The sequence below is a fragment of the Rattus norvegicus genome, chromosome 5 (genome assembly GCF_021556685.1).
Source record: "Rattus norvegicus strain SHRSP/BbbUtx chromosome 5, alternate assembly SHRSP_T2T, whole genome shotgun sequence".
Taxonomy (NCBI): Eukaryota; Metazoa; Chordata; class Mammalia; order Rodentia; family Muridae; genus Rattus; species Rattus norvegicus.
Window position 1 is genome coordinate 119,861,214 of NC_141538.1, and position 11,736 is coordinate 119,872,949.

The following is an 11,736-nucleotide window of genomic DNA, read 5'->3' on the forward strand; positions in this document are numbered from 1 at the left end:
GTCCACAGTCAGCCCCACTTTCTTTCTGTCACATTAGACTGGACCGAGTTGGGGACACTTGCAGCAGTGGAGACCCAGAGACACATTCTACCAAAGGTGGGGTCCCCTTCTGACGCCAATCACCCCCAGTGTTTTCCCCCACTCACCGGGGAGGAGGCACAGCCAGATGGAGCTGGCCTTGGAGACTTGCCCTGTTTCCCAGTGGAAAGCACGTGTGCAAGTCAGCTGGAGGAGGGAGGTGTCCTGTCTCACAGCCACAGGGTGGCTGTCATAGAGGGGATTTACTACATATTTCCAAACAGTAAGAACAGAGGACTCTGAAGGTTCCCCCTTCAAAGAAGACATTCAAACATTTGGAGTGATTGAAATGCTAATTATTCCAATCTGGTTGTTACACATGTGCATACATGTTGAAATATCGTCATGCAACCCAGAAATATTTGAACTAAAACATTTCAATGAGAGGTAATTAAAACTTTAAAAGGGGGAGCACATAGCTGTCAATGGCCCCCGGCAGGGTGTCAAGGCCAGTGCTTCATGCATTGAGCGCTGGTACAGCTACTCTATGGAGTGGCTTTCCCAGGAGAAGCCCATTTGGACAGTTGTCTGACCGAGTCTCTCCTAGTAAATGGCTTTGGTCACCCCAGCAGCAGGGCCGGCAGACATCAAGGATCCCCAGGACAAGCAGAGTCTGACACCACACTGCTTGCTAGACCTGGTCCAGAGCACAGACTTTGAGGTAAAAGAGCCGTCTTAGTGGAGTGAAGGGGGAATAGTTTGCAGGCTCCGCCCTTTATGACCTCTTGTGTAGTATGTAGGTGACTCTTTTGCCCTGTGACATCATCCATCTCTGCTAGAAGGAGGTCTGGGGGTCCCAAGCCACCAGCAGCAGGGGTTGTGTGCCCAGTTGTCATGTTACTTTGTATTCTAATCCCCTCTAAATGGACAGCCTGCTGGCTCCAGTGTCTGCCACTTCTGTCCCCAAACAGGAGGACAGCTATTGATTGAGGAGAGCATCCTCCTTCTCTCTGGCAGCATCCTGATGGTTGCCAGGCCCTGACCACATCCACTACAGCTGCACGTGCTCTCTCAGACAGGTACAGGGGCCTCCCCACGAACAGAAAACCCTGGAAAGCACTCTGCAACGAAGTGAGCTGCACCTAATGACTGTGACCCCAAAGATCAGAGGGTCTGCATAGCAGAACTGTCAGGAGGCCGCTCCTGGATGGAAGAGATGACACTCAGGGCTGGTGAGATGGAGGTGCAGTGGGCACCAGAAAGTAAGGCTCCATTTAAGGGAGAGAGAGAGAGGGCCTAATAGGAAGGAGGGTGTGAAGAGGGGCCATGACCGAAGCCTGCCTCCTCTCTGTGCCCTGCACTTCCAGCCCCACTCAACATGTGCCAGTCACTCACTGGCTTCCTCTCCAAGCCTGCCTTTGCTCCCCTTCAGAGTCTAGAGCGTCTGCTGGGTCTCTGTCCTCCCTGTGCCTGCATCGTAACACCCTTCCATGTGTCGGTCTTCTGTGATGTTCCCTAGGCCGTTCTCCATTGTATCTGTTTACCACGGGCCACTCAGTATTTCGAGTCCCACACAGAGCTCGCCACACAGTTGGAGCTCAATGACCCTTGCCAGCTGACTAGTTGGACCAAAGCATGTCACGAATGCCGGCTGAGCATTCCTGAGCCTGTTCTACATGCAGAGCCTCGCTCAGAGGTCAGTAGGGACACATATGGCTCCGAGGCTAAGTAAGATTACTTGGCAGGGACTCAGCAAACACACAGGTGGAACTGAGACACAGTCCAGGGAAAGGGTGGAGGTTGAAGTGGCCAAGTGTGGAAGTCTAAGAATACTTGGTGGCTCAGGAGGACTATGGGGTTGGGGGACGGGTACTTGAAGGTGCAGAGGGCAGGGAGGGAAGCCGGGGTGTAGTGGGGACATGAGGGACCCTGAAGGCAAGTGCTGGTCCTTGAGAATGAATGAGAAGAGGGCAAGGACAGTTGTGGCCACTGAAGAAGAGAGTAAGGGAGAGCCTGAAAGGGGCACAGAGTAGCCCGCTAGTGGGAGATCCCCCTGGTGCCAGTGTTTGACAGCTGCTGTCAGATCAATGACAGAACACCCTTTCATCCTCAGAAGCATCCTACTTTTGGTCATAAAGGGTATGGCCACTTGCCGGCAGACCAGGTGAACATTTCTAGTATGCTTGTGTGTATGCATATGCATTTATTTCTGTGTGTATATGCATGGACAAAGACCTCCTTTTTTTTTTTTTTTTTTTTTTCGGAGCTGGGGACTGAACCCAGGGCCTTGTGCTTCCTAGGCAAGCGCTCTACCACTGAGCTAAATCCCCAACCCCAAGACCTCCTAAACAGTGGAAGATTCAGGAAGAAAAGCTGAGGAGAGGGCCTGTGACATGTTGGCCATTCAGTCATGGCTGACAAGACCGTGAAGTGTATCGAGCGGTAGCTCGACAAGACTTCCATTGAAAATCTTTCTTACAGGAGGAAAACGAAAAATCACCAAGAAGAAAACCAGGATCAAGGAAGGGCAGGCAAGGGAGAGAGCTGGTTCCTCACTGGGTAGGGCTGGCAGGAAGAACTCAGACATGGGGCCTGCTGAGGACACCCAACCTGGAGCGGAGCTGAGTGAACACACTGAGTGAGACTGCTCCGAGGTCTCCTGAACAAAGAGCCAAGAGAATTCTAGACAAGAACAAAAGGAAGTCTTCCTCAGCTGGGGGCGGGGCAATCGGCTTTGTATTTTGTGTGTCTTTGTGGATAGAAGCTGGCCTACAAATCTACTTCATTTACTGGTCATACCCACCGAGTTAGGAACTGTGGCAGAGGGAGGAAATCATTATAGGTGACACTGTGCTCACAGAGGACGGTTATGTAGAAGGCCATGCACACATATATACCATATATATCATACACATTGCACATAATATTATACATTGTATATATGATGAAATATATAAATGTATGGGTAAATGTGACAGAAATCCGAGGACAAAGGGAGAGGCTTGAAGTCCAGTTCTGTTAGAGGACTCCTGTGCAGGGTGGGCATAGTAGGAATGGAGTAAGAGCTCCTGTCTTTGGGATGTGCAGGGAAGGAGAGAGCTATTTGATAACGTAGTGGGGAGGAGGGTGGAGCCTTTGGACGACAGGTAGATGACACAGCTGTAGCTCTCAGGTTGCCAGACACCGTGGTGCTGCCCTCATTTACTGAGCACTTACGATATCCCTAGCTTGTTCTAAGTGCTTTACACAGGTAACTGTGTACATCTAATCCTCACCACAACTGTATGAGATGGGCACACTTTTCAGGCAAGGAAGGGACATTTAGGTACAAGTACATCTAGGTACTCACAGCTAGTAAGGACAGAAGTAGAATTCAAGTCCAGGCAGGGGTTCCAGAATGCACATTCTCCCAGCTGTCTCTTCTCATACTCAGGCTTCAGTAAGCTCAGAGTGGCAGCTGTCACCGGGCTACCAGATGGAAACAGGTCTTGGAGTCCGAGCGTCAATTCCCTTGGTGAGGGAACCTCCAGAAATCCACCCTGAAGGCTCAGTGTGGTCATGTGAATACAGTCCACGTGCACACACACACACACACACACACACACACACACACACACCAGGAAAGTCTGAAGTAACCAAACGACGTCTACACGGTAATGAGCATTAAGGCCTGGTGTGGAAGATGGATCCCACATTGCAAACAGAGACTATGGGAGGAAGTTGAGCGGAGCTGGTCATTTGACAGCTTTTCCAGGATTGTGTCTTCTGAGATTAGACATTCCTGTTTCTTCAACCCTTGCTCTTCCCAAAGAGCCACGCAGCCTTTCCTCCCAAAACGCAATGGCTTACACTTGATAGTCTGAAGATGACTGGGGTTTGGTTTTGGTGTATTGGCTGGCAGAGCGAAGGAGGAGGGGGAGGGCCTCTGTGTACAGGAGAGCTGCCTGTCACAAAACACCTCTCCCCTTCCCCCTCTTCCCCGTCCACCCATCCATGACCACCAGTGTCTGGGTGTTCAAGCAGAGTGCAGAATGGTCCAGGTGCAGCTTCGTGGTGGAGCCCACCTATGTGAAGGGGGACATATATTTTGTATACACATCTGTGTGAGTGTGTCCCTGTATCAATACCACATTTGGGCTCAATGTGTACCAGTTATTCCTGGTTCTTAAGCCGCTTCCCCAATCTAGAGAGCATCTCCACTCAGCCTAAGTGACTTCCCAGGAAGTTGATGCCCCCTGGATTGGAACTTGTATGGGTTTGGCCTTGGGACCTAAGCCTGTAAGCGCTGCTCTGTTGATGTGATTCATCACCTGTCCGGCTAGTCCTACCTAATTCCAATCATTATATATCCTTTGAAACAAATCAAAGCGAGTTTTGTTGATGGCGTTGGTGAAAACCAGTTTATTCTTCAGAACCTATGTCTTCAGTACCTCTGTGCTCTGTAAAGTTAGGTGGATGTAGATTCAGACCATTAGTTTCACAAATTCAGAAAGCATTTCAACTTTCAACCTCTTTGTTTCTCCGTCTTAAAAAAAAAAACAAACAAAAAACAAAACAAAAAACCCAACAACTTTGTTTTGCCTGCCATCTGTGTAATACTTGTCTGCGGTACCCATAAAGGCCAGAAGATGGCGTCAGATCCATTGAAACTGGAGTCACAGATGCGTGCCACCACGTGAGTGCTGAGAATTGAATCTGGGTCCTCTAGAAGGGCATCAAGTGCTCTTACCCATTGAGCCATCTTTCCAGCACCACCCTCCTACTCCTGCCAGGCTCTTTTTAATCTGCACAATGAGCTACATCAGATGTGCCTTGGCAGGCTATAGGCAGGGAATACTGAGTGTGTAGACTGTAGTGGGGTCTGCATAAATAGTAGATCTTACTATTATTAACAGGACCAAAACGCTGCTCTGCGAAAGTGGCCGGTGAAGGAATTTGTCTGAAGTGAAAGGTCGTTTGTGCAGTCTCTTGTCCATTCCTGAGGCCGACTGCAGAGGCCACTCACATCCACTGCTCTGTGCAACACTCCTTCTTCCCTGACCCAACTGCCGCTTGTGCCAGCGGCGGGCAAGACGATCGTCTTCCACATCTGTCACCAGGCATGATGGATAGTATTCCCAAGTTAATGCCATAAATGCTGTTTGGAAATTACAAGTCCATGCTGCTGGTGGTCTGGAACAAAGAAAGAATTAATTTATAATCATGAATATAAATTTCATAGATAGTATTATTGTCACTTAGGGGTTGAGTTATGGTGCGTATGGGGAGTGGCTTGTAGAACAGAAAACCATGTCGGTATAACTCAGTGCAATTCAAATGACAATAGTTATATCTGTCATTTTGTTATAAATCTACAGATGTCCAGTATTAAGTGAGCTGGCCTCACCTCCGGACCATGCAGGGAGTGGCAGCGAGGTCTGGGAGCTTTGTTTAAGGGACCACGGGTCCTGCTGATTCATGATGAGGAGGAGCAGAAAACAGATGTTGGAAAATCTTACTCTGACTTCAGACACCTAAGCCCACCAGCCAGTGTGTTCTAACCTCTTTTTTTTTTTTTTTTAAGTATGTGGCATACACAGGTCTTTAAAGATGAATCTGTTGCCCGAATCTTTCTCAAAAAGACTTAAGTTTCTGGACAGAGAATCATTTACTAATTGCAGAGAGGATGGGGGTAGAACAGCATCAGTCTCGGTGGGGCAGGCGAGCATGGGAAGGCCTCTGTAGGCTCTGAGTCAGGCAGTATATTTTCCTGTTAATCTATATCGGTTCCCTCCCAAAGGCAATTGACCCTGGGGGGGGTGCGGGGGTAAGAGAGCACCACTGAGCTTGTAACTGGCGTCGGAAGTGCACTGCTGGGGAGGGAGGGCAGGGATATCATGGGGGAATAGCTCGTGGAGAAAAAGAGGCGCTTGGAGTCCGTGGAAAGTAATCTTGCCAAGTGCAGAGTTATCTAGTTAACCTATTGTTCAACGTAATGAAAGCGCAGGGCTATTCTGGAGTGTGTTACAGTATGTAGTTTGTCAATTACCCAATCAGGGGGCATTGTTCATTCAGCCAGGATTGAAGGCAATACCCATACTATTTTATTACTGTTAAGCCTCAACTTGGCATATTTTTATATAGACTATAGGGTGTTTAATAGCCATGCAGAACCAGAAAGTCTTCATTCTTTCTAGTTTGAGTCCATTGTCAGTGGGCCGCATTAGTTTTTGTCGCTGCAATTAGGGTGTGATAATATGCAGTATTTTAGACTTGAAGATTCATGGGAAGGCAGGGGAATGGGAGAGAGATGGGAGATGTCTCTCAGTGTCCAAAAAGAGGCAGGAGCAGACAAGCAGTGTGGGAAGGAAGCTTTAGAGACCAGGTAGCTATGTGCTGGAATCTAGAAGATACCCCGGGGTCTGCTTTTGCTGGTATTCACGTGGACACTAAAATCTCCTCCACCTGACGCGACCCAGATTTAATAAAAATGAGAACGTGCTGAAAAACCTCTTAGGAAAATCTCTACCAAACCAAGTTAGGGCACAGGTGAACTTAAAAATCACCGTTTAGCAATGCAATTTCAAAATTTATTTTTTCATTCAGCAAGTCCTTACTAAGATTTGGCCGACCGCCTTGTTTTCAAATATCATCTCAGAGTACGCATACCATCCATTTGGTATCCTACCGGGAATCCACCGTGGAATCCTACAGGCTGCTAGAAGTTTAGAAATGAATATATTGAAATTTCTTCTGTTTGGAAGACTATGGAAGAAATGCCTGTGGTAAAGCTTTCCCCTCACCCATGCAGGTCTGGTCAGCTGTGTCAAACATTTTTTGACCGATAAAAATGTATTGAGGGTCAAGAGCATCCCTTAATAGTGCACACTTCTATTTAATAACCTGCCTTGAAGTCAGAAGACACCCCCAGTGCTATCGCACTTACAAGGGGGGTATTCTGCACCGCCAGCCTGCTTGAGGTACACAGCAGACGTGTCCGTGTTATTCCATATTCTGTCCATTGCCGGGAAAGGCTAAAGGAGACAGAGGGTACAGATCTTGTTAGGTGCAGCCTCTGACACCATCACTATCAATTGTCCTTCTCTGGGGCTGATCACCACCTCAATTATCTAGTGTCCAGCCTACCTGATAGGTTTTTGCAAACTATAACTCTTCTGTCGATGAGCATGGAATAATGACAGCCAGGGGCAAAGGGACAGAATACAAAGGAGGTGAACCCAAAATAAAATCCATGGTTCCTATCTCTGCATGTACACGTCCACTGTGCTTCTGGTACCAAGAGAAGCGACATGATGTATAGCTCAGGGCTCCTCGGCAGGCTTATTGAGATTACACTAAGTATGCTAAGTAAATTAGAGCGTGTTGTTGGCTTACAGACTAGTTCCATTTTATCATCCCAATGGAACATTAAAATACTGTGATGTCCAGTGACCACAAATAGGATTTTACTCAAATCATTACATTTGTAGTTTATGTTATAAAGGATTCTAAACTTTAACAGGGACCCTGCCTTTAAAGGAAGATATGTATTTTTTAATGATTCCAAAAGACACTCAGTTTTAACCCGAAGTCGAGGAGAAAAGTAGAACACACTGGTATCATAGCGATGTGTGTTTTCAGCCACACACAGCTTACACTTACAACACGAGGGGGAAAAAAATAGATTTTAGTACAATATTAATTGAACCTTTCCCAGTTGTGGTTCAGGAGGTTAATTTGCAAAGAATACATTACCAATATATTTATAGCATTTAAATAAATTAAAATTACGCTTCACACATCAATAACGCAGCAGTTAAATAATATTTTTATTCTATGTAAATCCCATCCATTCATCTCCGTTGTATAATAAATGACCATAATTACAGAGCTTCATTGGGAGGAAGGTCATTGGTAATCCTGCAATTCCTCATTGGCGTAAAGAGAGAAAACAGAGCTGTTTGTGATGAATGCGTACAACCTTTGCACACTTTGGTACTTCGGACCATGAATTAAAATGCGGCAGGAAATTAAGTTCTTCACTTTCACAGCATCTTTAATCTGCTGTGTTCATTTCTTCCTTTTTTTTTTCTTTTAGTAACCAAGACTTTTGAAGTGACTACTTTTCTTTTTGTCTGCAAACACACACACACACACACACACACACACACACACACACACACACACACAAACTTGCACATCACGCACATGTGCATAAGCGTGCCTCCCCGATACAGGCTGCCCTATAGTCACATAAATCCAGTCTGAAGTCTACCATTTCCTTAATTCTCAGTCCTTCCTTTGCTTTTCAGAGGGGCTATGATCTTCACATTGACCTCAACTTGTGACATGACTAGAACTTCTCAGCCTCACTTCTGGACCAACCTTCCCTCTGCTGATCACTATTTGCAGGTCACCAGGAGAGGCATTTTGTAAATTTCTTCCCTGAAAGGCCTCTTGAGCAATCACCAGGAAAGCCTTCACCACCATCCTTTAATGAGGATGAAGGCTGTTTTTCCTAAAGGGCCCGAAGACACGTGGACATGAACGTGAATGTTAAAAGCAGTGGGCCGGTGGTAAATAAATTACAGAGAAAGTAACAAATTAAGACATTACCAGAGCTGGCCGGGGCTTCATTCATCTGCAGCCCTGTGTCCTCCTAGCCTGGAGGCTGTGCGTTTTGGAGCCTTTCTTGTAGCAGACAGGTCTTGGGCTTTGCATATGGAAATAAGAACAAACGACTGTTAATTCCTAATGAGAAAAATATCAGAGTGAGCGGTATTCCCTGTGTGCACCATAAGGGCCTGCAATAGAAAGGTCTCTGGAATAAAGGCTTCCAAGCAGAGGGAATTCCTTTTAATGAAGCTTGGATTTGGTCCCATTATTCTAATAAAGTGTAGTCAATTGGTGCCGACAATCTGAAGGTCTAGTTCAAACTGGGATTAGATCTTGGTTGTTTTTAAGGTGACGGGAACGAGGAAGGGAAACACAAGTTAATAGGCTTTTGGGTCAGTGATCCACACTTCCTGAAGCAAGTCAGAGTTCGAAGAGGGCAATTTGGAAGCTGTCTTAGCATAAATCTGAAGGAAGGCCGTGCTGTCCGTGGGGAGCCAGACCCTTGGTGTTCCCGGAGACAAGCTGTGGGCTGATTCTGCCCTTAATCCAATTTACTCAGCCGAATAAGTCCCATTGCTTCAGCTTGCCAACAAATTAAAATCCAGCTTCATAAAAACACCTTGAATTTGGAAGGTATTGGCTGGCCCACTAGACTTGAAACTTCATTTATTCTGGCTAACTTCTCAATTATCTTCCCAGCAGTGGAGATGTGTAAAAGTGCAAAAATCAATAAGGTTCTATTCCCGTTCTATTGGAAAGGGAAAAATTAATGAGATAGGACACTCTCTTAATCAGAAATAAATGTTTTAATTCAGATAATGACATAGTTTTCCCTCTCTGAAGGATGACAAATGCTGGGCTATGCCCCCAGCAGAAGCAGTTTCAATTTTATTGTAAATATAAAAGGTATTGATCGGAGAGATGCACAAACCCCATTGCTTACAAAAGCCATTCAGGGGGACTGGGAAAACTATTAAGCACTGGGTCAGAAATCAATAAACAACACTGAAATGTAGCAGAGGTCGCCCGAGGCTTTGTGGCATCTTTGAAAGCCAAGTGGCAGGAATAGTGACAGAAATGTCTCTTGTGGAACAATGTTGGGGATGAAGAGGGTCAGATGTTTAATCTCTTCAGTGGTTTGACAGGTCCGGGAACAGAGCTAATGTAGTCTTTCACAGCTGTCTTTGATTTAAATACATGCTGATTCATCCTTCCCCCATACCCCACTGACAACTGTATTTATTGGCTTTGGGGTGCCGAAATGTATTGGCAGGGAGAGAAACCTGGTGTACTTCAGAAGGCAGAGCAATTTGTGGTTATGCAAATGGACCACACTTCTTCGATCTTTGCAAGAAAACACACACACACACACACACACACACACACACACACACACACAGACTCACACATCTCTTTTTGAGCACACTAACAGAGGCCACCATACTGACTGAGTCTCATATCAGAATAAATACAAGGGAGAGGACGGAGTATTGAGCATTGTTTTGTAACAGCTGACTAAACGTAATATTCCCTCTTTTGGGTTTTTAATTTAATTTACACTTGCTTTACATTTAAATGTGGTTTGGACTTCTTGTCTCAAGTCTTTTATCATGGGTTAATATATTCAACCACCTAGACCATCTCCCTCTCATACACTACAGTCGGAGGAAGTCGGGCTGTAATTAATCAGTTTCTCCCTGGCCCACCTCCCTGAGCTCCTTATGTAGTTTTGAAACTAGAAGATTAACCCAGATTAGAGACCGTTCTTACATCTTGAATGGAATTGGGTGGAACCTTTAAATAACATCAAGACAGTCATTGGACTAAGACACACATTTTATTGCAGAAAACGTTAGCCAAGAAATCCCCAGAGTGGAGAAAAATCACAGAAGGGGAGAGATCCCATGCCGGTAGGTAGAATCCAATTTTTCTAATCAGACATTGATTTGGAAGGCTTCAAGCTGTGTATTTGAAACTTTTAAGAACATCATCTCTGAGGCAGAGCCCAAGCGTCACTCCCTGCAGGTGCAGGAGCCCAGCCTCGAGTTGCTGGAGGCTCCGCTCCCCTCTTGACTCTGCATGATTAGGAGATCCGTGGGGTCAGGCTGCCCATCAGCAGGTGAAGTGTGCAGCTGCCGAGGATTTGAGTCTCATCTCACCTCAGATATGATGTCAGCTCCCTGTCATTTTCATCCCCGAGAATGATTTGAGAGCTCTTCTTGTCCCTGTTATTGCGGTCACTTGACCTCAGATGTAACTTCTGTCGAATACCATCATTTTAACAAAGTCGGATAGTCGCACCTCCCCAGCAGGGGCTGACCTTTCCATCCTGACGCTCCCGATTGGCTCTGAGGGTTTTCGCTGCCCCCGCGTTCTCGACAAATGAATGTAAGGCCTCAATGAATTGGCTCACATTGGATGTTATAGTTTTTCATCGCAGTGAGCATTTTAAAATGGAACCCTCGCCCCTCTTTCCACTGGCCTGTCCTATAGGAATCTATTTCTCTTTTTGTATTGGGAGACTAAAACAGAAAATGCCTTTCTGCTTAAAGTGAAATGGCAGGTCTATGTTTGTCCCTTAAAACAGGGATGGCGCACCTTGATTTTCCCTCTGGGAGGTGCGGTCCTCCGTTCTCTCGATTTGTTGCAGCCTGAACCTGTGCACCTAAGGTCCTTTCAAAGCCTTATTCCTAAATTTTCACCAGAAATAATGATGATGATGATAATAATAGAATAAAACACTCGGAATTTAAAACCTCATACTAGAATATATGTTCTTATATGTACCATATTTTCACTACCCATTCATCGGTTGATGGCTGGCTTGGCTGATTACATTTCCTAGTAGTTGTGTAGAGCAGTGATGAACATAGATGTATGCATATTTGTGTGAAAGGATATGGAGTAATTTGGGTATGTGCCCAGGAGGGGCCGTAGAGCTAGTCCATAGGACAGCTCTTGTTTTAGTTGCTTGAGAAGCCTCCATAGTGATTCCCACAACAGTAAGCAGCATTGGCTTTTCAGCCTCCTCAGCCTCTTCAGCCTCTTCAGCCTCCTCAGCATCCTCAGCATCCTCGGCCTCCTCAGCATCCTCAGCCTCCTCGGCCTCCTCAGCATCCTCAG